A 25,541-nucleotide genomic window follows, 5' to 3' on the forward strand; every position below is an offset into this window, starting at 1 on the left:
AAAGTCAATGGCCAGATGTACCATCTGAAGCTCTAGCCCACTGGATTTTTCCTCACTATTGCCTTTCAAGGTCACCCTTGAGTGGGGCTAACAGTATAGTCACTAACCATTTTTGGCTTGATCCACATACTGATCTGACCTGTTTATGAACTAAATTGGGGATTTTACTTCCTCTATCAGCTGGTCCTAGGGGATCACTCATGTAGTGGTAGGTGTGAGCTGGGGGAGAGGCTCTTGTGCCACAGAAGTGGATGACATGGGGTTCTGGATTACCTGTTTGTAGAGCTTACTTGTGCCCTCCAATCCTGCTCATACTTGATTCCAGATGTATGGCTTCTATTCTATGATGGGTTATTGCTAGGCCCACCTGACGTTATGGCTTAGTAAGCCTGGCAGAAGCCAACTCATCACAAGTAGCTCTAGCTGCACGATCATTCCAGCTCCACTAGGATTCAGTAGTATAACAGGAGCTACTTTTCAAAAGGTGTCTAATCTCCCCATGTAGATGCTATGGCCTTGCTCTAGAATCCCAGGGAAACAACATATTTTCCCCTCTACTGATACCTGTAAAAACTATAGGTTCTGATCACTTATATAGCGAAATGGCAGGGCTACTTGTATGAAACCTGAAGCTGCTGCAGAGCCCTCTCCTGCCTGGGAGCCCACTCAAAGATGGCAAGCTTTTGCGTTACTGTCAGGGATATGGGTCAGAATAATATTCCCGAGTGTAGGTTGTACACCTACACTACAGAGTTAGGTTGTATCCCTAACCTCAAGAGGCCTACCAAACATGCTTCCTTTTTCACAGTGAAAAGTACAAGATGTAGTAATTTGTCTTATATGTTGGAGGAAATTTCCTGACATGCTGTAGACCAGCGGATCTCTAAAAACTTTGCTGATATGGCCGGCTCTTAAACTTCATAGGGCTTACGTCCTGGTGTGTGTGTGTTGTCATGGCCACCGAAGTGTCAGTCACTTCTTGATCACCTTGTCTGATTGGCATAACATCACTGATACAGTAGACCAGTGTGATGGTCTATGGGATGTCCCAATGGTCTAGATCTCTCCAAGTGTTTTTCTCCAAGTGAATGCAAACTGTTTGAAAGAGATGGAAAAGAATGAAGTCATCAGATCAGTGGCCACTCACTCAATGCCCAAGGCCATGTTAATCTGCTGTAGTAAATATACCACATCTGGTAGGCATAGTGGCTATAACTGTGGCTACCACTTGTTGAATGGGTAGTAGCCCACTGCCATCTTCTAGGAGCCATCTGGGTTTTACTGGTGGCTTAAATGAAGATTTGATGGATTCCCTGTAGGTCTTCAATGGTGGCACTAATTTCTGCCATCACCTCTGGAATGTTACATTATTTTTGATATACTATTTTTGCTGGAATGGGAAGTTTTGGAGGTTTCCACTTGGCTTTCTTCTCTACGACAGCTCTTACCACATAGGCCAAGGACCCAATGTAGGGGATTGTACTAATCCTCAAGTGTGTCCATCTGATTATATTACTGGATGGGAGTGTGGATCTAGAAGGCCCACTACGAGCAGGATTCAGGCAAAGAATCTATTTATTATCTGAACTACATATGCTCCTAACTCTAACAAGAAGGTCTTTATGTTCCTTCAGATCTCCAGATAACAATTTCAACTCAAATCCTGTGTTCAATTGTCCTTGAAACCTCTGGGCATCTACAGTTACAGAGTATCTATACTTACTTGAATAAATGACCACAGGTCCCTTTGGGAAAGGGCTGGAGAACATTACTATGCACACTTGCTGTAGTGTTGTGGGATCCTTCCTTCTGGGAATCTGGTTTCTTCAATCAATGAGTTCTAAGTCTTAAGACTGGTTCAGATCTGGAAACTTGGCAAGGGATTTTTGACAGGATCATCATTCTTGATTGTTTCTTTTGACTGCACAGGGTAGCTCCATAATGGTGGAATTTCTCCCCAAAGAAGGGCATACAGAGCATGTCTGGGGAATACCATGATTCTGAGGTGCTATCTCTGGGGTAGCATGTTAAGAAAAGGCAGGGACCCTGGTTAGAGGATGCAGGCCCTGATTTGGCTCTTAGACCACAAGTTTGAGATATCTAGTATAGCCAGGAAGAGAAAGAACCAAGTCCCAAGGTACCTGCAAACCTAGAAGGTGGACAGAGGAGAGGGAACTGCAAAAGAAGTCAGTGAGGACTGGTCCCAGAGGAGGGAGGGAGCCAGGAGTGGTGGCATCATGGAGGCAGGGAAGACCAACAGGTCAGAAAATAGCCCTAATCCTAAAGAGAGCAGGTCAATGTAGGGTGAAGTGGCATCTCTTGGCAGGGCCTTTGGGACAGGTGGAGCGAAGGGATGATGGGGAATAGGAGATGATGTGAGCGGAAGAGGCCTGGAGAGTTCAGGCACTAGAAGACTTTTGGACAGGTTAGATGCCAAGCAGGATTCAGGTGAGAGCTGCCCTTGGCCTGGGGACCACCCCCGCCCCTCTTTAAGCTTTCTCCAGAGTCTCACTGGAGGATGGACAAGAACTGTATTAAGGTCCAGATGCCAGCTCATGCCTGGGTTTCCCCAGGGGGCAGGTCCCACTGGTCCACCCGTCTGTTCTGAGCTCTTCTCAAGCAGGGCTACATCCAACTGTTTTGAGGGCTTTCCAGAGAGCTATAATGCTTCTGTCCCATGGAACCTACAGGGAAACCCCCAGCTCTGACACCTACCCCTTGACTAAGGCCTCTAGAATCTGGGCCAGAGGCCAGGGTGGAGCAAATCACTGAGTCAGGACAGCGGTTTTCTGGCTTCCTTAGTTCAGTCCACAGTTCCCCTACCATCCCCACCCCAGAAGATGACCCTGGCAGGATTGGGGAGCTAAAGCCCATAGTATCACTGGGATGACTTACATCATTTCTTTAATGCTCACCACAATCATGTGAGACCATGACCCCTCTTCCACGGATGGCGTAACTGAAGCTCTGAGCAGAGAAATAACTTGTCCAGAGTCACAGGGCCAGAGACTTGAACCCCAGTCTCTGAGACTTCTTGTCAGGTGCTCTTACATTACCCTCCCTGCTGCTCAGCATGAACCAAGGGAGGGATGCCAGGTCTTTGTTATGTAGCATCGTCATGCCAGCGAGACCTGGGAGCCTCTAAGCATCTGTCCCATGCCTGCCTCAGGACCCTCATCTTGAGCTTCACCCAGCCCATCCAGGCCCCTCCCCAGGCTGCCTCTCATACCTCACATCTGGGGGTTTCCCTGTAGGTTCCATGGGACAGAAGCACCTTCTAGAGCCTCTATCCTCCTTGAGGCTCCAGCCTGTAGTTCCCACTGAGACCCTCCTCCTTGGCATCCCAGACTCTTCGCCACCACCAGTGTGGTAGAGCCATTTTACCAACAGAGAGGCTAAAACACAGAGGAGTGCAAGGAGCCAGGGCAGAGAGCATATGGGTCCAACACCTTCCCTGGAGTGGGCCCCTATGTGCCCAAGAATGGCAGATGTAAGGGACAGCAGCCCTGTGTTTCAGCCACCTCAGCGAGGTCAAGAGTGAGGCAGCTGGGGCAGCCCCAGATCCAGGGCCTCTGGAGGGAATCTCCTCTCCTAGCTCCCCACAGGAAGCATGTGGCAGTACTTGGCCAGCCACAGAGGCCTGGACATCCCCACGGAGCAGCCCTACCTCTCCACTTTCTGGCCCTCTCCCCACCTTTATCACACTGGCAATCACGCTTATCTCAGAGCCTGGCTTCCTGTTGCTTTTAAAGAGACGTGTGGCCCACTGGCTGGCTAGCACCCTGCTAAGAGGACTTTTCTTCTCCTCCTGGGGTCACAGCAGGCTTGTGTCTTGGTCACCTGTGAAGGGGAAGAGCTCTCCTCCCAATTCAGCACCTAGGTTACTCTGGAATGTGAAACAGCCCAGTGACTAGAATGTGAGCTCTTCTGAAGCAGGTATAGATGGATGGTTGGATTGATTCATTCCAGAAATAAATACTTTACTGAGGTCCTAATTACTGTATATCAGGGACTGTCTGGGGAACTGGGCAAAGTGAGAAACAAGATAGATTCTCCACCATCTTGGTACTTACATTCTAGTGGGGGTCATAGATAGTCAAGCAAGGAACAAAAGAATTTTCCAGAATTTCCTTGAATCTTCCCCCCTCTGCTCCTGAGCTAGCTGGGGCTTTGGGAGGCTGCTACCAAATGGACTTGGACAGAGCCAGAAGTATCCAGAAGGAAGTGGGGACACATGGTGAGGGAGCCCTGGGACCTGATGCTGCCAGGGTGTGTGCTCACTCTCAGGACACACTGATCCTGGTCATATGAGGATCTGGACTTGAGATACAGCAAGTACCCTTCTGCTTCAAGCTCTAGTATCTTGAACGGCTGGAACTTTGATGGGTAGATGCCGCTAAGCACCTTCACCCGGCCATGATCCAGGCTGACACCGAGAGACCCAATGAAGCTGGAGCATGTTGGCAATCAGTCACACAAGGGGATATCCTCCCTGTCTGGAACAGTTCTGGGCTTCTGGCCACAGGAGATCAGAGAGGAATGTGAGACAGAGGTTAGCAACACAGGCTGGGAGAGGATAGCTGTCAGGAGCAGAAAAGTCAGTGGTGAGCAGCACTGCTCACCCCACACTCACACCATTGCTCAACCATCAAGGAGAGCGCACCCCTCCACCAGATCCAATCCCCAAAGATACCAAAGTAGGAGGGCTGGGATGTCAAGATGAAAGGGTTAGAAACAGAGGCAAGGACAGTTGCAGCACAAATGGCAATGTCAGGAATGAGGCAGAAGCCCTAGGGGGGACATTCAGTATTGGGGACAAACTGAAGCCACTCCCATCAGCACCCCTCAGTGGCTTGAGGAAGGAAGGGGATGTCTGTGCCCCACCCAGTGATATTCCCTCAGCCGGCTAGGCACAATGCCGTAGGACCCCAAGGGTCAGAGAGTATAAGAATTGTATCATTTTTCAAGAATTGGCTGTTCAAGACTCTAAGATTGGGCCCAGAAAAATGTTAGATTGGAACAATACTAGGGCAGGTACTCAAATGCTCTGCTTTTGCACGATTTGATAGCTTTCTTGAAATACCATGTGGAAACTTAGCCTGGCTCTTGAACTATTGTACAGGCCAGTGAAGTATGTGTATTTGGGACTCACTTGCTCATGCCTACACTGGCAGGTACCCACAAATCAATCTCCAGAATTTAAACAGAGTAAGAATGAGACCATTGTTCTTGTATATGCCAGTCCTACAAGCAGCCCTCAAGAAGAACTGGACATAGATTTGTTATCCTTGAGCTGTCAGAGATGACCCACATTTATGTGGAGCCCTCACACCATAAACTAGTACACAGATGCATAATAAAATCCCAGAGGAGTTTACACATTTCTGCCTGAAGCATGGCTCTAGTCTTGGCAGTGACCAACCTCAGCGGAAGAGGAAAGCGTGGGCACTCCTGAGGAAGGTCATCCATTTTCCTAAGCCTTTGCCATCTCAGCTGCCCCTGCATGGCCTGTCCCGCTGTGGTTCTGGCAGGCTCAGTCTACCCCTCAGCTGAAGCTACGTAACCACCAGAAACATCTCCTGAGAAAGCCATCACACAGCTGCGCTGCACAAACCTTAGTTGAACATTTCAGACACTTCCTAGAAATTACTCTGATGTCCTAAGAATGATTTAAGTTTACTGTTAAAAATCTAAACAAGTAAAGTAAAAACACACCCCCTGTCCAGAGACGGCACTCTGGTTAGTTAGCATGCTTGGGGCACCTCTCTCCCCCCATCCACAGAATCAAGTACACACATACACACTTCCTGAACAATTTCTTACATGTTGTCACCTTTTCTGTTTTGTTCATTTGGCAGTTGTAATGGGCCACATGCTAGCAATTTTACTCAGAGTCAATAGTTTATTTTGATTCAAAGAGCTAAGAGAAAGTTGTGATCTAATATTATGTCAAACGTCTTTGGAAAATAAAAAGTGTAGCTTCCAGAGAAACTCCTTCCCTTAATCTCTATCCACTGTTAGAAGAAGGTATTGCCTCCTGCAGACTGACTGACATGGAGAGGGGGAGTCCCCCAGAGAGGCTGCCTGGGCCCCATGGTGCCACTGAGGCAGAAACTCATCATCACATTGGTGTGTCAACATTGCTGAGAAAACTTTGACAAAGTGAAAGACCCTGTTAGCAACAGTGAAAGTTTTCTGAAGGGTGAGAAAACCACCTGAGAGGAGAATGACTTGGCATCTGATTGGCTCATTATTTCTACAGAAAGACAATTAGTCAAATCGGCTGGGAGGACCCCCAGTTGCTCAGGCTTCAGCCACCTGCCCGAGAGTGGAAAAGAGAAAGTGACATTTACTGAAAGCTGGCTATGTGCTAGTGCTAAGTGCTTTCATATATTATTTAATCCTCACTATAGCCCAGGAAGTGGATATTATCATCCATTTCACACATTCTAAAGTGAACCCCCGATCTTCCCCTTCAAACACACCCCATCCGTGGCCTTTTTTTTTTTTTTAAGATTTTATTTATTTGAGAGAGAGAGAGTGACAGAGATAGCGAGAGAGCACAAGCGGGGAGGACAGGGAGAAGCAGGCTCCCTGCTCGGCAGGACTCGATCCCGGGACCCTGGGATCATGACCTGAGCCAAAGGCAGACGCTTAACGACTGAGCCACCCAGGCGCCCCCATTCGTGGCTTTCTTTAACTCGGGTCACATCAGGCCCTTTTTCCCAGCTGCCCAGAGCAAAACCCCTTGGAATCATCACTGACTCTGCACTCTCTCTCATATTCCTCATCTACTCCATCAGCAAATCCTGATGGCTCTCCCTTTCAAAATATATCCAGAATCCAACATTTCTCACTATCTCCACCACCCACAGTGGTTCAAGCCACTATTATCTTTTGCCTAGAAGCAAACTGACTTGTGAGACTTTTGCCTAATGACAACCTAGGGACTGCCTAGGGGTTGTTGCCCATTCAGGGCTGGTCCCACCTCCAGCTGCACCTGCATCCTTGCCTATATTCAAAGCACAGTGGCCAGCCTAAGAAGTGGTATTGAGTCACCCTGAAAAGCATTCACTGTGGTCAGCACTGTTGATTAGGGTGGGGACGTGTCAGAAACACTATGAAAAGGATGTCTGTGAAAGCAGGTTACAGTAATGTCTGGGGCTTGCCCACCTGAGTTATCTAAAGTCACTTTCCTATAAACTCAGACTCCTGTTCTGAGGCCAGAGTGGTCACCTCACTCCTACCCAGGTGTTCTCTCAATTTCTCGACTGTAGTAGTGTATGTGAGCCACAGGCCTCTCTTTCAGCCTGCCCTGGATGCGGGGCTGCTTCATCTGCTACCCCGCCACGGGAAGCAAGCTATCCTCTTGGTAAATTCCCTACCCTGGGAAGACAGTCCAGAGCTTGGAAATGAATTTTATTTCTAAGCTCCCTCCTCTGACCCACATCAGCATCAAGAGCCTGGCTATGGTGGTGGGGGTGGGGGTGAGAGGTGTCACGTCACAGGCCTGAAAAGGACCCTTGGAGGCTCCCAAACATCTGGAACATTGGGTCAATCCCTGGCTCCTCCAGCAAAAGAAGGGTTACTTTCAAACAAACACACAAGCAAGAAAACAAACAAACGAACCACTGTGGCCACATTAAGACTGTTTCTGATAGAAATAAGAACAGGAAAAGCCTAGTTTCCCCATTCCCACCCCATTCTGCCTGCCACCAATGCAGAGACCCCTGCTTCCCTGTGTTCTTATCTACCACATACATGCCTTGACTGAGAGATGATCACAGAGGCCAAGCCAGAGACCACTGCAGGCTCAGGGAGGAAGGTTCCCTTAAAGGCCACAGAGGAGTCCACTCCTGCCCTTTCCATTTAGGAAAATGCCACCAGCTGGCAAATGAGATGTATGAGTGTCCCCGTGGCTCTGGGAGCAGGGCTCAGGGGGCAGCTCTCCTTAGCCCTCAGCCTGGCAGTGCTCCACCAATTCCAGGAGCAGGAATGCTCCTCAGACGCACCCAGGTGAGCCCAGGAGCTAAGATGAGACAACCCAAGAGTTTGGGAGAAGGGACTAACTAGGCAAAATCCCCACAGAAGGGTGAGTTGCATCTAATTCTGCCTCCCTGAGTGAAGCCTGGGGATCCAGGTGTGAACACCACACAACCCCATCTTTCTAACGGGCAAGGAGCTCTGAGCCCTGCATGATTTCCTGAAAGTGCTTTATGAAATACCTCTATTAATAGATTCCTTCAGCTTAAGACTTTCTCTTTTCTTAAAATGAAAATGCCCCAGAAAGACTGGACCCTCACAGTTACTGATACCACAGAGTACAGGGGTCTTTCCTTGAGTGGATTTTCTGGGAGCTACTCTTTACCCGTACTCCTTCATTGGTATTGGTTAAGGAATTTATTGGTTAAGGAATTTCTTGTCCAAACTAAATGTCCCAGTGAAGACAAAGCACTCAAGATGTTTATGTAAATCTTGGAATGGGGCTGTGAGGCTCCACAAAGAAGTCAGACGCAGAGAGGACCCAGCTTCAATGCTCAGGGCCTAACCTACAGAGGCAGGGCTTCTCCACTGGACAGCCTACCTTTGTCAGCCTGCCGCAGTGCAGGAGCCAGGAGCTGGGGGCAGGGATCGCTTTGGTGACTAACAACCTAATAGTGGAAAATTACAACTTCCTGAGCTGGGTCTATCAGAGGTGGCCGCAAAACTCTTTATGATGTGGCCAAAAATTCCTCCTGCCACCACAGGCCTTGAAAATAGGTCAAAGATACCTTCAATGGAACTCTGAAGCAGGGCTTACCTCACACCATCTAAGTCTATGTTATTAGTCTGCAATTCCTGGCGATTTTGTGAGAATGCTCTCCTCCTCTCTGGGTCTGCTGAGTCCAGCCTTAGTGCTGGTCACCTGTCCTGCCCTACTTGATCCTCTTCAGGGGACTGATTGGCTATGGAGGCCAAAGAAAAGGCTGCGTGTTTGGCTCTGGAAACGTCTGTCTATAGCCTCTCTTGGGCAGTAGTGTCTCCTCTTATATACCAACTAAGACCTAAAGGCCTAGCCTCAGCTCTCGGGTTGCACCTCACCCCATAGCAGGACAAGGGGTAGATTAAACCCAGGCAGAGACTTCAATTATATTTTCCCCAGCTTTTGAGAGACCCCCAGGCTTGTGGCAGGGGCTCGTGGCTGGCTGCCACCGGGATCAGACACATAGAGCTCCTTCTCTGAACGTTGGGCCCCCCACTGGCAGTATGCTGCACGGGCTAGCACCTAGCCTGGCTCTGACTGCCACTCTACCGTATAACCCTGGGCCTTCTTCCTTAGCAGAGCAAGACCTGATTTCTTCTCTGAGAATGGGGTGGCATTCTCTGCTGCAGGGATTGCTGTGGAAGTCCTAGAGGAAGGCACAGCAGATGAGAATGGGCTTTGTAGACCTTTGTGGAGGCAAGCAGAGACCGCCCATCTTCCATTTTCTGTGTTTAGGTCTTGACAGACAGAAACCATTTAGCTCTGAGGGGGCCCACCAGTAGGGTTTCAGCCCCAGGAGGACAGGATTCTCTGAAAGTTCTGTGCTAATTCCCCTGTGTGTGTGTGTGTGTGTGTGTGTGTGTGTGTGTGTGTGTGTGTGTCTGCTGCTACCAGAAGGAATCCTAACCTCCAGGGCTGAAGCAATGAGGTAATCGCTAGTGTGGTCATATTGGGTCCCTTCTAAGAGGCTCAGAAAGTGGATGGCCCAGAGAAGACTCCGCATTTAAGTGCCTGCTCTCCAAGATGACACTTCTCTTGGGCCAGAAGCCTCAAGTCATCTCTGACCCAGGCCTCAGCCTGGGTGGGGGTAGATGGCCCTGTCCTGATGTGACCCATGGAGCCTGCAGGCCGTCCTAGTCAGGGTTAAGAGGCCCTGGGTCAGCCTGGCCTAGAGCCAGCCTGTGCTGAATCACAAGAAACTGCCGGGAGCTTGAGACCAGAAACAATGACTCAGGCAGCCTGGAATCCAGGGAAAACCAGCCCTGATTTTCTACCCGAGAGACCTACCCAGCTGGACATGAGCTCACCCAGCTAGACAGTGACAATGATAGTAGTAGGATACTGTCAGTCCCTTGCAGATGAGAGAAGCAGGGGGCTGAACCTGGAGCGTGAAAACCTCCCCTGAAACATTCTTTGAAAACCCCATATCAACTCATCTAAAATTAGCTTTCAGCATCTAAATCACTTCCTGTTATGGAAACCACAGGTCTGATGCTTCAGTCATCACCCTGCCAGCCTCTAGGGGGTGGAGGCAAATGACATAGGGGTGCTGCTACAGAAAAATATGACGATCCCAAAACACACAGCAGTCAGGAGCCCCTCTCCCCCTGCTACAAAAAGACAGCTAAACAGGGCCCCATAAACCTGCTGCTGCAGGGACCTGGACCAGAGTGAGCACACATGCTCACTTATGCACACACACATATATATCCCTGCATACACACTTATACACACAGGCCAGAGCCCTCTTCTTTGCGGCACAGAGACTATCATATGTTCATCCCAAGCACACCTCCAAGAGGCCCCTTTCAAGCCTGAGACTCACCAAGAGAAGAAGGTGGGTAATGGGCCCACTTGGATCACCTGCAGCCCTGTCTTGACTTCTCTGGTGGCCCTGGCTACTTTATGCCTCATGGGCTGTGAGCAAGGTTAGCCTAGTGCCTTATTCATTGCTTCAGCCAACACTTTATACTAGCACCACCAGGAAGCATTCTTAATAAGATCAAGGATTATACTAGAAATCTATAGCAAATACAATCCCCCCCTTTTTTTATTATGTTTAGTTAGCCACGATATAGTACATCGTTAGTTTTTGATGTAGTGTTCAGTGATTCAAGTCATGTATAACACCCAGGGCTTTAATAGAAAAACATTAGAAGAAATCCCATTAAAGGCAGTAACAAGACAACAATACCCGTTATCCATGCTACTCTTCAATATTGTACTTAAGTCCTATCTAGTGCATTAAGATAAGAAATATAGATATGAGTATTTAAAAAAAACCAAACTTGTTATTTTCAAATAAATGAGGATGATGGTTATTACTGCTTGCTTCATAGTAAATGCTTTGTGTATTTTAACTCATTTAATCCTAAGAACCATTTTATGAGGAAGGTATTAGTATCAAACCCATTTTTACAGATGAGGAAACTAAATAATAGTGATGTTGAGGTACTTGGCTAGTAAATGGGAGAGCCAGATTTAAGCCCAGGCAGTCTGACTTGAGTCTCTGTGCTCTTAATCACTGTCTTCTATTACCTCTTTATGATGTGAGACTCTACACAGAAAACCCAGGAGTTGAATGATATGGCCAGATACAAGATCAACAGACAAAAATCAGCAGCTTACCCGAATACCACAAAAGTCAATTTTCCTCCAATTATAAATTCTATCCTAATTCTATCAAATTCAAAATTCCTACAGAATGTCTCATGGATCCTGGCAGATTGATTCTAAAAATCAGATGGAAGAATATTTAAGATCATTTTGAAGGACGATGGTAGAGGATTTGTCCTCTATAATATCAAATATGTTAATAAAACAAGAGGAATTAAAACAGGGTGGTATGGGTACATAAAGAAATAAGTCAATGAGACAGAATAAAGAGTCCAGAAACATACCCACATATTCATGGGATTTATGGAGAAAGATAAAGTCAAGATTCAGGGGTGGGTAATAATGCTGACCTGGACTCTCTTCAAGGTTGCTTTTGTTTTGGTTTACTCTTGAAGTAGTTAATAATTAGGAGTACAAAGGATATTCAGAAGATAATGATGCATGGGGGTGGTGTGGCTCCCCATTGCCTTTCTTGCTTTCTCACAAAGGCATCCCCCAAGTTCAATGGTCTTGGCAGCCTGCACAGAAATTAGATGTCCATCAGGTGAGGAGAGCCCAGAAGAGTATTCAGTGCCTTTTATAATCCCACCTAACAAATAAAGCAATAACTCCACTCTTCAGTAAACCACATTGTATAGGCCTAATATGTTTATTCTAGGCCTTGAAAATTCTTGTTGCCAGTATTTTGGGCAATCTATCCTTACCTAGCTGTAGAGACTCGAAGTTTTCTGTTCATGTTTACTCTGGGTCTTTCAGTCAGCAGGCCTGAGTCTACCACAAGTGGTATTTAATAGCAGTGTGAAACAGATGAATCTTTCAATGGACAGTATTCAGATAAATGTTATTAAATCAGTTAGGAATACTACCCAATTTTAAGTAAAAATTTTTAAAATTTAATTTAATTTAAAAATTTGTTAAAGATTTTATTTATTTATTTGAGAGAGAGAGATAGCAAGACAGAATGAGAGAGAGCACAAGAGGAAGGGAGAAACAGGCTCCCCGCTGAGCAAGGAGCCCATTGCTAGGCTCGATCCCAGGATCCCAGGATCATGACCTGAGTTGAAGGCAGACGCTTAACTGACTGAGCCACCCAGGCATCCCTTAAGTAAAAGATTTTAAGTAATAGTTTTAAGTAAAAGAAAACTCAACTTGAACGGTTTAAACAATAAATAAAATGCCTTGGCTCATGTATAAGAAATGTCCAGAGGCAGACTGGATTTCAGAACAGGAGAGATCCAGTAAATCCATGATATCAGCAAGAATCTGATTTCTTTTGCTCTCTCTTCCTTGCCTTCCACTGCACTGGTTCATCCTAAGACTAGCTTCCTATGTGGAAGTAAGATGATTGTCAGAGGCAACTGAGCCAAGAGTACAAAGAGAGTCTCTTTCTCAGAAACTCATAGCAAACATTATTTCATGTATCACTGGCCCCCAAAGGGTCATTTACCCATTTGAATCATTCATGCCCTATAGCCAGGATGGGATGCATTGATTGGCTTAAGCCAAGTAGCACCCATTTTAAGAGGTGAGGGTAAGAGCAATTCCATACATACCACCCAACTAGGAAATTCAGAATACTGTTAGCAAGGGAGGAGGGAAGAATTAATACTGGGGAGACAATCAACAAAGCTTCCACACAGTTATCACTTCAGAGGAAAAAATAAAGCTAGATCCTACTTCATACCATTCACAAAAATAAATTCAGACATATTAAAGCCCTAAATATAAGGAATAAAGAGTAGAAAAATATAGGATAATGTGTTTATAACCTTGGGGGGAGAAGAAGTCTTTTTAATTAAGACACACAAAACGGGTCATTTTACAGATTGATCATTTTACTCCAACAAAATGAAATACTTTAATATAATTAAAAGATACAATAAAATAAACAATAAGTGAGACACTAGGGAAAAAAACATTTGTAACACTTCTAAGAGAAAAAGAATTAATATTCAGAGTATATAAAGAATATCAAAAAGTTAACAAATAATAACTGCTTAACAGAAAAAGGATATGAACACATAATTGACATTAAGAATAAACAAAAATGCCCAATAAATAAATAAAAAGATGTTTAGCATCTCTAAGGAAGTTGAGAAATGCAAAAGTCAGAAATTCTGTATGCGACATTTGATAACATCAAGACAATGGTTTCAACAGGCTGTTAGTGGATACATAATGTTAGTGGCTGTTGGTGGGTACAACTATTCTCTAGAGATCAAGTTGACAGACTCTACTAAATATAAATATGCATACCCTATGAGTCTGTGGTTTCTTATGGTATATCTAAGCAAGAAAGATGCTTGCTCATGTGCTTAATGAAGCATACGCAAGAATACTCACTGCAGCCTATTTGTTGAGGTGAAATCTGGGAGACACATAAAATGTCCATTAAGCAGAGATGAACGAATAAACTGAGGTGTGTTCGTGCTAGAGAACATGGTGCAGCAATTCCAAAATGCACATGATCTCTTTGAATCAACATGGAGAGATCTCTAAGAGATGTCACTGACTGACAATTGTAGGGTGACAGGTATAGTAGAACACAGAACAATCCTTTTATCTATAGATATATAGGATCAGTAAGGAAATGTATAGAAAAAAACTGGGAGGATATATACCTTGCTGGAAACTGTAGTTACTGAGACAGGGAATGGGATCAGGCAGAGCAGTTTATTTGGCTTTATGATTATAGAATCGTAAGGCTAAATAACTTTCCTTTTTTTAGAGGAAGGGAACATGTTACAGGAAGATAGTGTATTCATGCAAAATTTGGTTAATTAAAAACAGTGGTTTTTTATAAAATGATTAGGAGTTGGCCAAGGACACGTGAACGTTTGGAGCCTGCTCCCTCTGCTGGGGGTCCTGTGGATCAAGGGTGACTTGATTCTAGATGTCTCTGCCTAGGCCTCAACCGTCATGCTTGTAAGTCTCCCTGACTCCTGAACATGGAGGTATGGGCCAGCTCTCTTCCTCCGCACAGCCAAATGCCCACAAATAGGGTACAGGGGGCAGGCCCAAGGTACTGGATAGCCAGGGCCTGGGCCAGATGATAAGGGCTCCTCTGCTCAAAGAAGTTCAGAGACAGGAAGGAGGGAAGGCCATGGAAGGTACCAGCTTCAGAGTCTGTGTCTCTCTCCCCATGTCACTCTACCTCTCAGCAGTACTCCTACCTTTGAGGCACTTTGCCTGGACTTTGAAAGACTGCACCTCTCAGCTCACTTTGAGTCCAGTGCAGTGGCTGGAAGAAGGGCAGAGTGAGGGATAGAAGAATGGTCCAGGATAGCATCAGGGTCAGAAAAAGAGGTGAGTAGATATCAAAACAGAATTGAAGCTGGAAAGGGCCAGGAGCAGAGGCAGCAGTCTGCATCAGGAGAAAAGGTTCTTTTAATATCCACGGATAAGAGTGGCAGATGAAGCCATTACCTACCTTTTACCAACATGGAGGAAAAAACGTCTTTTACCCGCAAGGGTAGTAATCGTAATTCCCACTTCAGTTAACCAAGTAAGAGAGGAAAGAAGCTGCCCACCAAGACAGGACAAAGAAAGTCATTGTTTCCACTGGAGAGGTACAAACGGAGCTCAAGGCAGAGGGTGGAGCCGTCCCAAGGCATGATCCAAAGGCTTGGGCCAAGATGGCTACAGGTGCTGATAACACATCTGCAGGAAATGGAATCCTGGGGGTGGTGTGGTAAAGGAAAAAACCCTCTGGTTTTAATAGATCCACTCCTAAGGTTACCCAAAAAGTTCAGACCAAAGCATTGCCCTTACGTCCCTCCACCCACTCTACAATGACTTCAGAGAAGAGTTGTGGGAACTAAAGCACTTCATCCCAAGAACAAGAAGGACTTCCTTTGAGGTTAAGGTGTGAAATGACAAAGCCTACAGCATGTAAGGTCATCCCAACACTAAGGCTTGCTGTCTCTTTGTCCAGAGCCTCAGCACCGATGGGGGAGAAGATAAGCACTTCATCAGGTTCTGAATGAATAGATAAGCTCTATCTCTCATTCTCTCTCTCTCGAATAAATAATAAAATCTTAAAAAAAAAAAGAAAAGCTTCTGTCGTATCCTTTTAGAACTGAATGGTGTGCCATTGAAGGAGAGTGGTTCAGAAATGCGTTTATTTTCCTATTTCTGAAAGGCTCAAAGGGCATAATTTGAAAGGGGGAGTACTTCTTTGTATAATACCATGAGGTATTAATTTTCTTGTGGGTAATTATAGAGTAATTTCAAAAATGTTTCTCTTCTTCCTTGTGGGTTTATAATATCCAGTCTGTAAGAATATTATAATGGGTGACTCTGTGTGTGTGTGTGTGTATGTGTCTAATAATAGCTACCAGATGGACAACTGGAATAATGAAGAGGTGTATCTACTTTCACACAGTGGCAGTGAAGAACTTGAACTAGCCTTGGAGAACCTACATCCATGTGGACAGTCCTGCTGGAATGTGGCAGTATTATTCTCAGCCAGCAGTTCCAATGGAACAGTGTGTGATGATGAGTGTGATATACCTACACTATCCAATATAGGAGCCATTAGTCACATGTAGTTATTGAGCCCTTGAAATATGGTTAAGGCAACTGAGGACTTTTCATTTTATTTAATTTTAATTAATTAGTCATATTTAATTAAATAGCCATATATGGTTAAGTTTGTCCCATTTGTTTAGGGCAGTTTGCCAAAGGGTAGGAGAATATGCATAATGGAGGTTGATAACAGAAAACAGTACTAAATACTTGAGAAACACATGACAGATGAGGCCAAGAGCAAGCACCATGGCAGCATAAAACACTTCTGGCACCTCAAATCTTCTCAAGCATCTGCTGCACACACAAAAACCTCATATATGTGAGGAAAGGGGGTATATTAGTGAAATGGACTGATATGGAATAAGAATAGTAAATTCAGAATAGAAGAAGAGTGTAATCCTGATGATATATGGGTGATACCTTTGTCTCCATTTCCATTAGTGAGATGCCCCACTTTGGCGACTGGCCAAAGGAAGCAGAAGGTTGGACAGTGGTGAGGCTGGACTTCCCTATCTTCCATAGGCAGTGACTCAGGAGGCAGAGTGATGGGTTGAGGGAGGCCTCAATTTTCTAACCTTTCAACTATATGAAGATCTCTTGGGCCCTTCTGGCAAGGTGGTGCTTTAGATAAGGCAAAAAATATTAGGAGCTCAGACAATCAGTGAGTCTGATACCGCTTCTCTCTATCCATCCCCAAGGCATGGAGTGACAATATAATCTTCCTACCATGTGCTATTTCTGTTCTGAAGGCCAGTGCTCATAAGCTATCTGATAAGAACATGACATCTCTCTTGTATGCCCCTAGGTCAGAGTTCAGGATGCAAAACTCCCCTTTGGAAAATTCTAAAGCCTCTGCTATATCCCAGGGCCCAAATTGCAGTAGCTAGTGGGAGGTAAAATGTGTACTGTGACCTTGTTCCTGCTTTGGGGATGGTAGTAATCAGAAGCCACTCCAGGGAGTATCTCAGAAAATTGATCACGGTTGGGGCAAGAGAAGAAATAGAGAAGAGACAGGTGAGAAGAAAGAAAAGCACAAAAAGAGGTATCTTATATCCTATCAATCTCTCACCAATGGAAATAGACTGAAGGAGCTTCCTGAAATGGTTCTAACCATTTCTTCCTGGCTCAAAGGCCTCCAGTACCTTCCTGAAGCCACAAGGTAGAAGCTAAAATCCTACGCTTAGCAATCAAGGCCCAAGCTCACTGGGCTAGGGCCTACCTACTCTATACCCTGCATGCCTCGTTGGTCCCAGAGAAACTGAACCTTTAACTTCTCCCACATACATATGCTGATTTGGGCCTCTACATCATCTTTATATCAGCTACTCCCACCACCTAGTCCACCCTAACCACATCCTTCCTTTTTCCAACCACTTCTTTAAGACCCAGTTAATATTGTCCCCTTCTGGAAGAATTCCCCAACTAACCAATTCAGAGGGAGTTCTCCCTTCTTTTAGCACATCTAGATTTCTTGAGCAATGTCTTCCTTTATTGTTTAACTCTTCAAATGGCTAAAATCCCTACTAGGTGGAGCCCACTGCAGGAATGAAATGTGACTTTTTCATCTGTCTCTTTTCCACAGCACCCAGCACAGAGTGAGGAATTCAGCAGTCATTCAGTATGCTTTGGTTCACTTCAACAAACATATTCTGAGGACTAATTCTGTGCCAGGAACCATGCTACATGTTCCAGCCAGAGTTGATATAGATAACGAACAGGTGGCTCTAGTTTATTAGTACAGTTACCCCATCTTCAGATATAGCTGGAAGAGTCCCTAACTCCACTGACTCTCCAAGCCTGGAAGAGTTTTCCTTTGATGAAAGTGACTATTCCCTGTATTGGACCTGACTCTTCCCTTTATCACAACCTCACTCCCCATTCTGCTCTTGAATATCTCAGAAACCTGAAAGCATTAAAGGAGCTTAGATACAATCTATGGTCAAGTCCACTTCAGCTTCTAGTACTAAGCAAACTCAGGCCTCTCTCTGTAATGATAAGCAAATAAATAAAATGTGAGGCAAACAAATTTAGCAGTTCAAAAATGTGCTCCAACCTGAGGAATAAATTTTCCAACATAATCTCAAAGGACACTTTGTCAAGAGGAACAATATAATCAGGAAAAAAAAAAAACCCAACAATGTGTGGAGAGAAAAAAATGTGATTGCAGAACTACACATACTAAATCTCAGTGGAAGTAGTGAACAGAACATTATATACTACAGAACACAGAACCGGGGAATTAGTGACAAACTTGAAAGAAATTCTAAGATACTGAAGGAAAAACAGAAAAAGAAGAAAATAAAAAGATCCACAAGGAAACTCCAGACCAGGAAAAGTAAATACAAAAGAAGTTTTAGAAGGAGAAAATGGATTAGACAAAGACTTAACGATCAAAGCAATAGCTGAAGAGAACTGCGCTGACACGTGCAGGGTCACAGATGCCAGAGATACAGCCGCCAACAACTCATACAAGGCACCCGCTCTCACTGAGGGCACAATTAATTAATCAAGACTAATTCAGTTGTTAGAAAATACCCAAAGAAAAACTAAAACAACAGAAGAGAGTGATAGAGTGACAGAATGGCTACTTTAGATTGGGTGGTCAGAAAAAAATTCTCTAACAAACACACTTAATCCTAAATGAAAAGAAGGCATTAGTTGCGAGAAGTCTTCTGGGTAGAATGCCTAGTGCAAAAGCCCCAAGGTTTGTAAAAGCATGGCATGGTTACGGGTAAGAAATAAGGCCAGTATAACGAGAGCACAATGAGCAAAGTGGAGAGTGGTATGAGGGGAGTTTGGAGAGGTAGACTGGGGGTAGACTGTGTAATATAAGGCATGGTAGGTATAAATATGAGAGAAGCCAGGGAGAGTTTTCTGCTGGAAAAGGATCACTTTGGCTGCAGAGTGGTGAATGGATTTAGTAAGGTAAAGGCAGAAAAAAGGAGACCAATTAGGATCCTATTTCATTAGTTTAGGAAAAGGATGACAGTAAACTTGGACTTGAGTTTCTGCAGTGGATATGGACAGAGCAGATGGATTAAAAATAAATAGATGGGCAAAGATACATGAAGCAAGGAAAAAATCAGAAGTAGTAATAGAAAAAAAGGCTAAATAAAATCAAAGGATTATTTTGTATGATATTCCAAAATAAAGACATTTATAAACATTTCTGGGATGAATAACAGCTTACAAAATAAGTAAAACAGGGGCACCTGGGTGGCTCAGTTGGTTGAGCGACTGCCTTCAGCTCGGGTCATGATCCTGGAGTCCCAGGATCGAGTCCCACATCGGGCTCCCTGCTCAGCAGGGAGTCTGCTTCTCCCTCTGACCCTCCCCCGCCTCATGCTCTATCTCATTCTCTCTCTCAAATAAATAAATAAAATCTTAAAAAAAAATAAGTAAAACAACCAGGAAGAAAGAGAAGTAATTCAAGAAAAAAATGGTAAAACCATTATAATGGTTAGCTTTAAAATATTTATTTTAATCTTTAACATATTAAGTAGACAACTAAGAATATAGAGAACCTATTATTAATAATTAATAAACTTGGCTTAATAGAGATATTAAACACTATATCTCATAAATATTGAATATACATTCTGATCAAAAAGTCATACGAACAACTTTACCATATTTCTCAAAGTGAAAATTTAATTGCCCATATTCTTCAACTACAATATTAAAACAATAGAAATAAAGATCAAAAGATTAAATAAAAATCTCAACCACCTTGAAATTTTTAAAAAAGTCACTATCTAAGTAAATGTAAGACAAAAAGGAAATAAAAACTGCAAATAAAAGGGAAATATCAACTATCATGCTACATATTAAATGTAGCATGGATGGATTAAGAAAAAAAAGTCCTTAAAACATGAAGAAAATTCCAGGATGTAGAAATCTGGGAATAGTATTGCTCATACCCTAACAACAATGACAACAACAATAGCTGGATGAACTACAAACTATAACTTTTCCTGAACCCATTAGAGATTTGAGATCATAGGACAATCAAAAAGCCTTAAGTCTAGGGAAAGACAGGTGCCACCAATGAGAGCTGGAATGAGCAAAGTACAAAAGGAAGCAGAGCACAAAAGGAAGAAACACTGGACATCATAGAAGCGGGTAAGAAAAATTCTCATAAAATTTTTAAACAAACTACTAAAGGCAAAGCATGGGTGATGTGACAATATGGGATTCTAGGGAGTCACAGACACAAGGGAAATTCACACCTCTCACATGCTCTTCTCCACAGACCTCCACTTGATGCTCACAAGAAAGATGGGTCCTCTGGCTTTCTCAGTGATCCTGACCTGCATCTCATGACAGTCAAACTCTTCCTTGTATCTTTGGTGGGTCTTGGTCCGGAGACATTACTGTATCCCCCCAAAAGTGGTACTTCTAAAGATCTGGAGCCAGATCATTTCCTGACCCTCGCCAAAAGCAATGGACTTTGTAGCCTAAGACTGAGGCTGCACCAGAAGAACATAGGGTTCTCACTGGTCCCCACCACTAGATGAGCAACAGAAGATTACGGCCAAGGAGGAGCAAGAGTACACTGAGAAAAATCCCTCTGAGATGCAAGTGTACTGGGAAGTCTCAAAGCTGCAGGTGGAGTAGGATTGTTTAAAAAAAAAAAAGCAGGGGGTTGGGGGCACCACTTGGCGCCTGGGTGGCTCAGTAGGTTAAGCATCTGGCTCTTCAGCTCAGGTCATGATCTCAGGGTCCTGGGATGGAGCCTCACTCCCCCGCCTCATGTGTCAGGCTCCTGCTCAGCAGGGAGTCTGCTTCTCTTGCTTCTCTCTCTCTCCTTCTCCCTCTGACCCTCCCCCCTGCTTTCATGCTCTCTCTCTCAAATAATTAATTAAAAAAAAAAAACTCTGGAAACTTAGCCCCTATCCTAAGCAAAATGTTTTGAAGCTGAAGGTACACTAAAAGCAAACATATGAACAAAAAAGATCTCAAACCCAGGTTCACAAACTAAACTCATTCAATGCCCCATATTAATAGTTTAGGAGAAGAACTGGGCACACTTCCAGAAAAATACCATATTTACATCATGATTTTACATACACATAATTATTGCATACACATGAGGTAAGTATGCAATAAAAATACAAGACAGGGGCACCTGGGTGGCTCAGTCAGTTGGGTGTCTGCCTTCAGCTCGGATCATGATCCTGGCATCCTGGGATCAGCCCCACGTTGGGCTCCCCGCTTAGCAGGAGTCAGTTTCTCCCTCTGACCCTCCCCTTTGTCCGTGCTCTCTCTCTTTCTCAAATGAATAAAAACAAAACAAACAACAACAACAACAAACTACAAGACAGATTTAAAAAACAAGAAAATAAAGTGCTGTTAAGCGACAAAGCAATTATCTGAAACACAATCAGGGAAAACTGAGATACTAGAATGATCTGACAGGGAATTTAATATATCTGTGATAAATAAGTTAAAGGTCTGAGTGGAAAAAAATGAACGACAGGTATGAACAGATGGGGAATTTCAGCAGAAACATGGAAATTATAAAAAAGAATTAAGTGGAAATTCTAGAAATAAAAGAAATGTAGTAAGAGAGCTAAAGAATGCCTTTGAAAGGCTCAATGCAGCCTCAACACAGCCAAGGAAAGAATTAGGGAACTTGAAGATAGGGCAACACAAATTATGCAAACTAAAACACAAAAAGAAAAAAATGCATAGAAAATTCCTCAAACAAAAAAACAAAAACCAGAGCAGAGTATCCAGGAGCTGTGAGACAATATTAAATGGTATACCATATGTGTAATTAGGGTCCCAGAAGAAGGAAACAGAGTTGAAGAAAAAGAAGAAGAATTTAGAGTCTTTAGTATATTAATCATTGTTTTAAATTTATGGTCTGATAACACCAGCATCCCTGCCATATCTAGTCTAGTTCTGATGCTTGCTCTGTCTCTTCAAACTGTGGGTTTTTTTTTTTTTTCCTTTTAGTATGGTTTATAATCTCTTGTTGAAAGGAAGACATGATGCACTCAGTAAAACAAACTGTGGTGAGTAGGCCTTAGTAAGTAGTGGTAAGGTGTGGAGAGAGTAGAAGTGTTTTATAGTCCCATGATTAAGTCTAATTCTTTTGATAAGCCTGTGCCCATGGACTGTCAACTTCAATTTCTCGTTTCCCCCCAACCCCTTTAGTAGGGAGAGGATGGCTAAAGGGGACTGGAGTTGGTATTTCCCTTCACTACATGGAAGGCAAGAGTGAACTAGAATTGGATAATTTCCCTCCATCAGGATGATTAGGCTCTGATAATACCCTAGCAGATTATGTTCTAATAAAATAATTTCTCCTGGAGGCAGGCCTTGTTAAGAACAGAATGCACTGGCCTAATTCAAAATGGTTTCTTTTCTCTACCCCTGTTGAGAAGCTTTTTCTGTGATTTTCACTGTGAGAACCTGGTAGATTTTCTGGGGTAAAACTCAAAAAAGCATGAGAGCCTTCTAATAACTAGGATCCCCCTCGAGCTTTGATTTCTTAAGCTTGTCTACACTGAACCTCCAGCAGTTTGTTAATCACAGTTTAGGGCTTTTCTATGCCAGTACTTATTCCAATGGAGGTTGGTTTCTGCTCCAATAAGTTGTGATTCTATCTACATATGTCTCCAATTTATGGGACAGAGATTTGTCCTGTGACCTCACTTCTCAGATGGATCTAAAAGAGTTGTTGATTTTTCAGTTTGTTCAGCTTTTTTACTTGTTGCTAGGATGGAATACCAACTTCTAAGCTCCTTACATGATGGACTAGAAACCAGAAGTGTGAAATATCTTTTCAGATAAATAAAAGCTGATCATTCACTACCCACAGATCTGCCCAACAGAAACCTGGATCTACACAAAGAAATAAAGGTGTCTAGGAAAGGATAAATGAAGACAAATATAAAATATGTTTTTCACATTTTTTATCACCTAAAAGATAATTATCTAAAGCAAAAATAGTAGCAAAGTATTATGGAATTATAGCATTTGATAAAGAAAATTCATGACGGGCGCCTGGGTGGCTCAGTTGGTTAAGCGACTGCCTTCGGCTCAGGTCATGATCCCGGAGTCCCGGGATCGAGTCCCACATCGGGCTCCCTGCTCAGCAGGGGGGTCTGCTTCTCCCTCTGACCCTCTTCCCTCTCGTGCTCTCTATCTCTCTCTCTCTCTCAAATAAATAAATAAAATCTTTAAAAAAAAAAAAAGAAAATTCATGACAACTATAGCACAAAATTAGGAGGCAGAAATCGGGGGTATTATTACAAGGTTCTTTTTTTTAAGATTTTATTTATTTCTTTGACACAGAGAGAGAGAGAGAGCACAAGCAGGGGAAGCGGCAGAGGGAGAGGCAGAAGCAGGCTCCCCGCTGAGCAGGAAGCCTGTTGCGGGGCTCAATCCCAGGACCCTGGGATCATACCTGAGCCAAAGGCAGATGCTTAACTCACTGAGCCACCCTGACATCCCACAAAGTTGTTAACCTATACATGAAATAGTATAATATTAATGGAAAGATGACTGAGATGAATAAAAGACTATATTATAAACTCTGGGACAACCACTAAAATTTGTTTGAAAGAGGTACAAATAATGTCAATAATGGAGATAAAATGGAATTATAAAAAATAATCAATCAAAAAGCAGGCAGAAAAACAGGAAAAAGGGAACAAAGAACAGATGGAACAAATGGGAATCAACTGGAAAAAATGATAGCTTTTAATCCAATTATATCATAATCATATTAAATATAAATGGTCTAAACACACAAAATAAATGGCAGAGATTATAAAATTGGGTGAAAAAGCAAGACAATTATATGCTATATACAAGAAACCCACATTAAATGTAAAGATAGGTTAAAAGTAAAATGATGTCAAAAGAATTAAAGACAAGCCCCAAACTGGGAAAAAACCTTTGCAAAATACATATCCGATAAAAAACTGTTATCTAAAATATACAAAGAACTCTTAAAACTCAAAAATAAAAAAACAAGCCAATGAAAAAATGGGCAAGTTATCTGGATACTTCATCAAAGAAGATAGAACTAAGTATATCAAAAGATGCTCAACATCACATGCCATTAAGGAATTGCAAATTAAAACAATGAGATACTACTACACACCTATTAGAATGCTGAGAAACCAAAACACCAACAACACCAAATGCACAGTGAGAATGTGGAGCAAAGGAATTCACATTCATTGCTGGTGGGAGTGAAAAGGGGCAGTCACTCTGGAATATAGTTTGGCAGTCCTTACAAAGTTTCTTACATAGTTTTACCATATGATCTATAATTGTGTTCCTTAGCATTTACCCAAATGAGCTGAAAACTTATGTCCACACAAAAACCTGCACACAGATGTTTATAGCAGTTTTACTCGTAATTGCCAAAACCTAGAAACACCCAAGATGTCCTTCAGGAGGTGAATGTATAAACAACCAATGTACTTCCATATAATATTATTCATCAAAATAAAGAAATTATCTATCAAGCCATGAAAAGACACAGAAGAATCTTAAATGTACATTGCTATAGGAAAGAGGCCGATCTGAAAAGGCTACATACTGTATGACTCCAACTACACGACATTCTGGAAAAGGCAAAACTATGGAGATAGTATAAATGGTGGCCAGGAGTTCAAGGAGAGAGGATGAATGAATGGATAGGTGAGGTACAAGGCATTTTTAGGGCTGTGAAACTATTCAGCATGATACAGTGTAGGTGGATACATGTCATTAGATATTTGTCAAAATCCAAAGAACTGTGTAAGACAAAGAGCAAACTCTATTGTAAACTATGGATATTAGTTAATAATAATATAATCAATATTTGCTCATGAACTACAATAAATATATCACATTAATGCAAGATGTTAATAATAGTAGAAACTGTATGGGGTAGGAAAAAAGGAAAATGGGAAAACTCTGTACTTTCTTTTTTTTTAAGTTTTATTTATTTAAGTATCTCTATACTCCATATGAAGCTCAAACTCACAACCCTGAGATCAAGAGTTGCATGTTCTTCCAAATGAACCAGCCAGGTGCCCCCAAACTCTATACTGTCTACACAGTTTTTCTTTAAACCTAATAAAACTTCTCTAAAAATTAAGTCTATTAATTTAAAAGTAAAATGATGGAAAATTATATACAATTAAAACACAAAGCAAAAGAAAGCTAGAGTGGCCATATTAATATCACTGTGACATTAATAATATTAATATCTATTAATAAAATAGACTTCAGAACAAGAAATATTACCAGGTATAAGAAAGACATGATAAAAAAGGGGTAAATTAACCAAGAGGACATAACAATCCTAATTGTGCACACACCTAACAAAGAGTTTCAAAACACATGAAGCAAAAACTAACAGAACTGAGTAGAATTCACAGATCCACAATTATAGTTAGATTTCAACTCTCTTCAGTAAGAGATAGAACAAACAGAAAATGAGTAAGGATACAGAAAACTTAAACACTACCAACAGACTTCACATCTACAGTCTGCTCAACCCAACAACAAAATACACATTTTTTTCAAGTGCACATGAAACATTTACCAGGTATGCCCTATTCTTTGCCATAAAACAATCCTCAACAAATTTAAAACCAAAATCATGCAAAGTATATAAGTATATTCTCTGACAACAGAATAA

Source organism: Eumetopias jubatus, unplaced genomic scaffold, assembly GCF_037043125.1.
Source record: "Eumetopias jubatus isolate StellerSeaLion01/CBP00866 unplaced genomic scaffold, mEumJub1_p1.0 scaffold_5, whole genome shotgun sequence".
Lineage (NCBI taxonomy): Eukaryota > Metazoa > Chordata > Mammalia > Carnivora > Otariidae > Eumetopias > Eumetopias jubatus.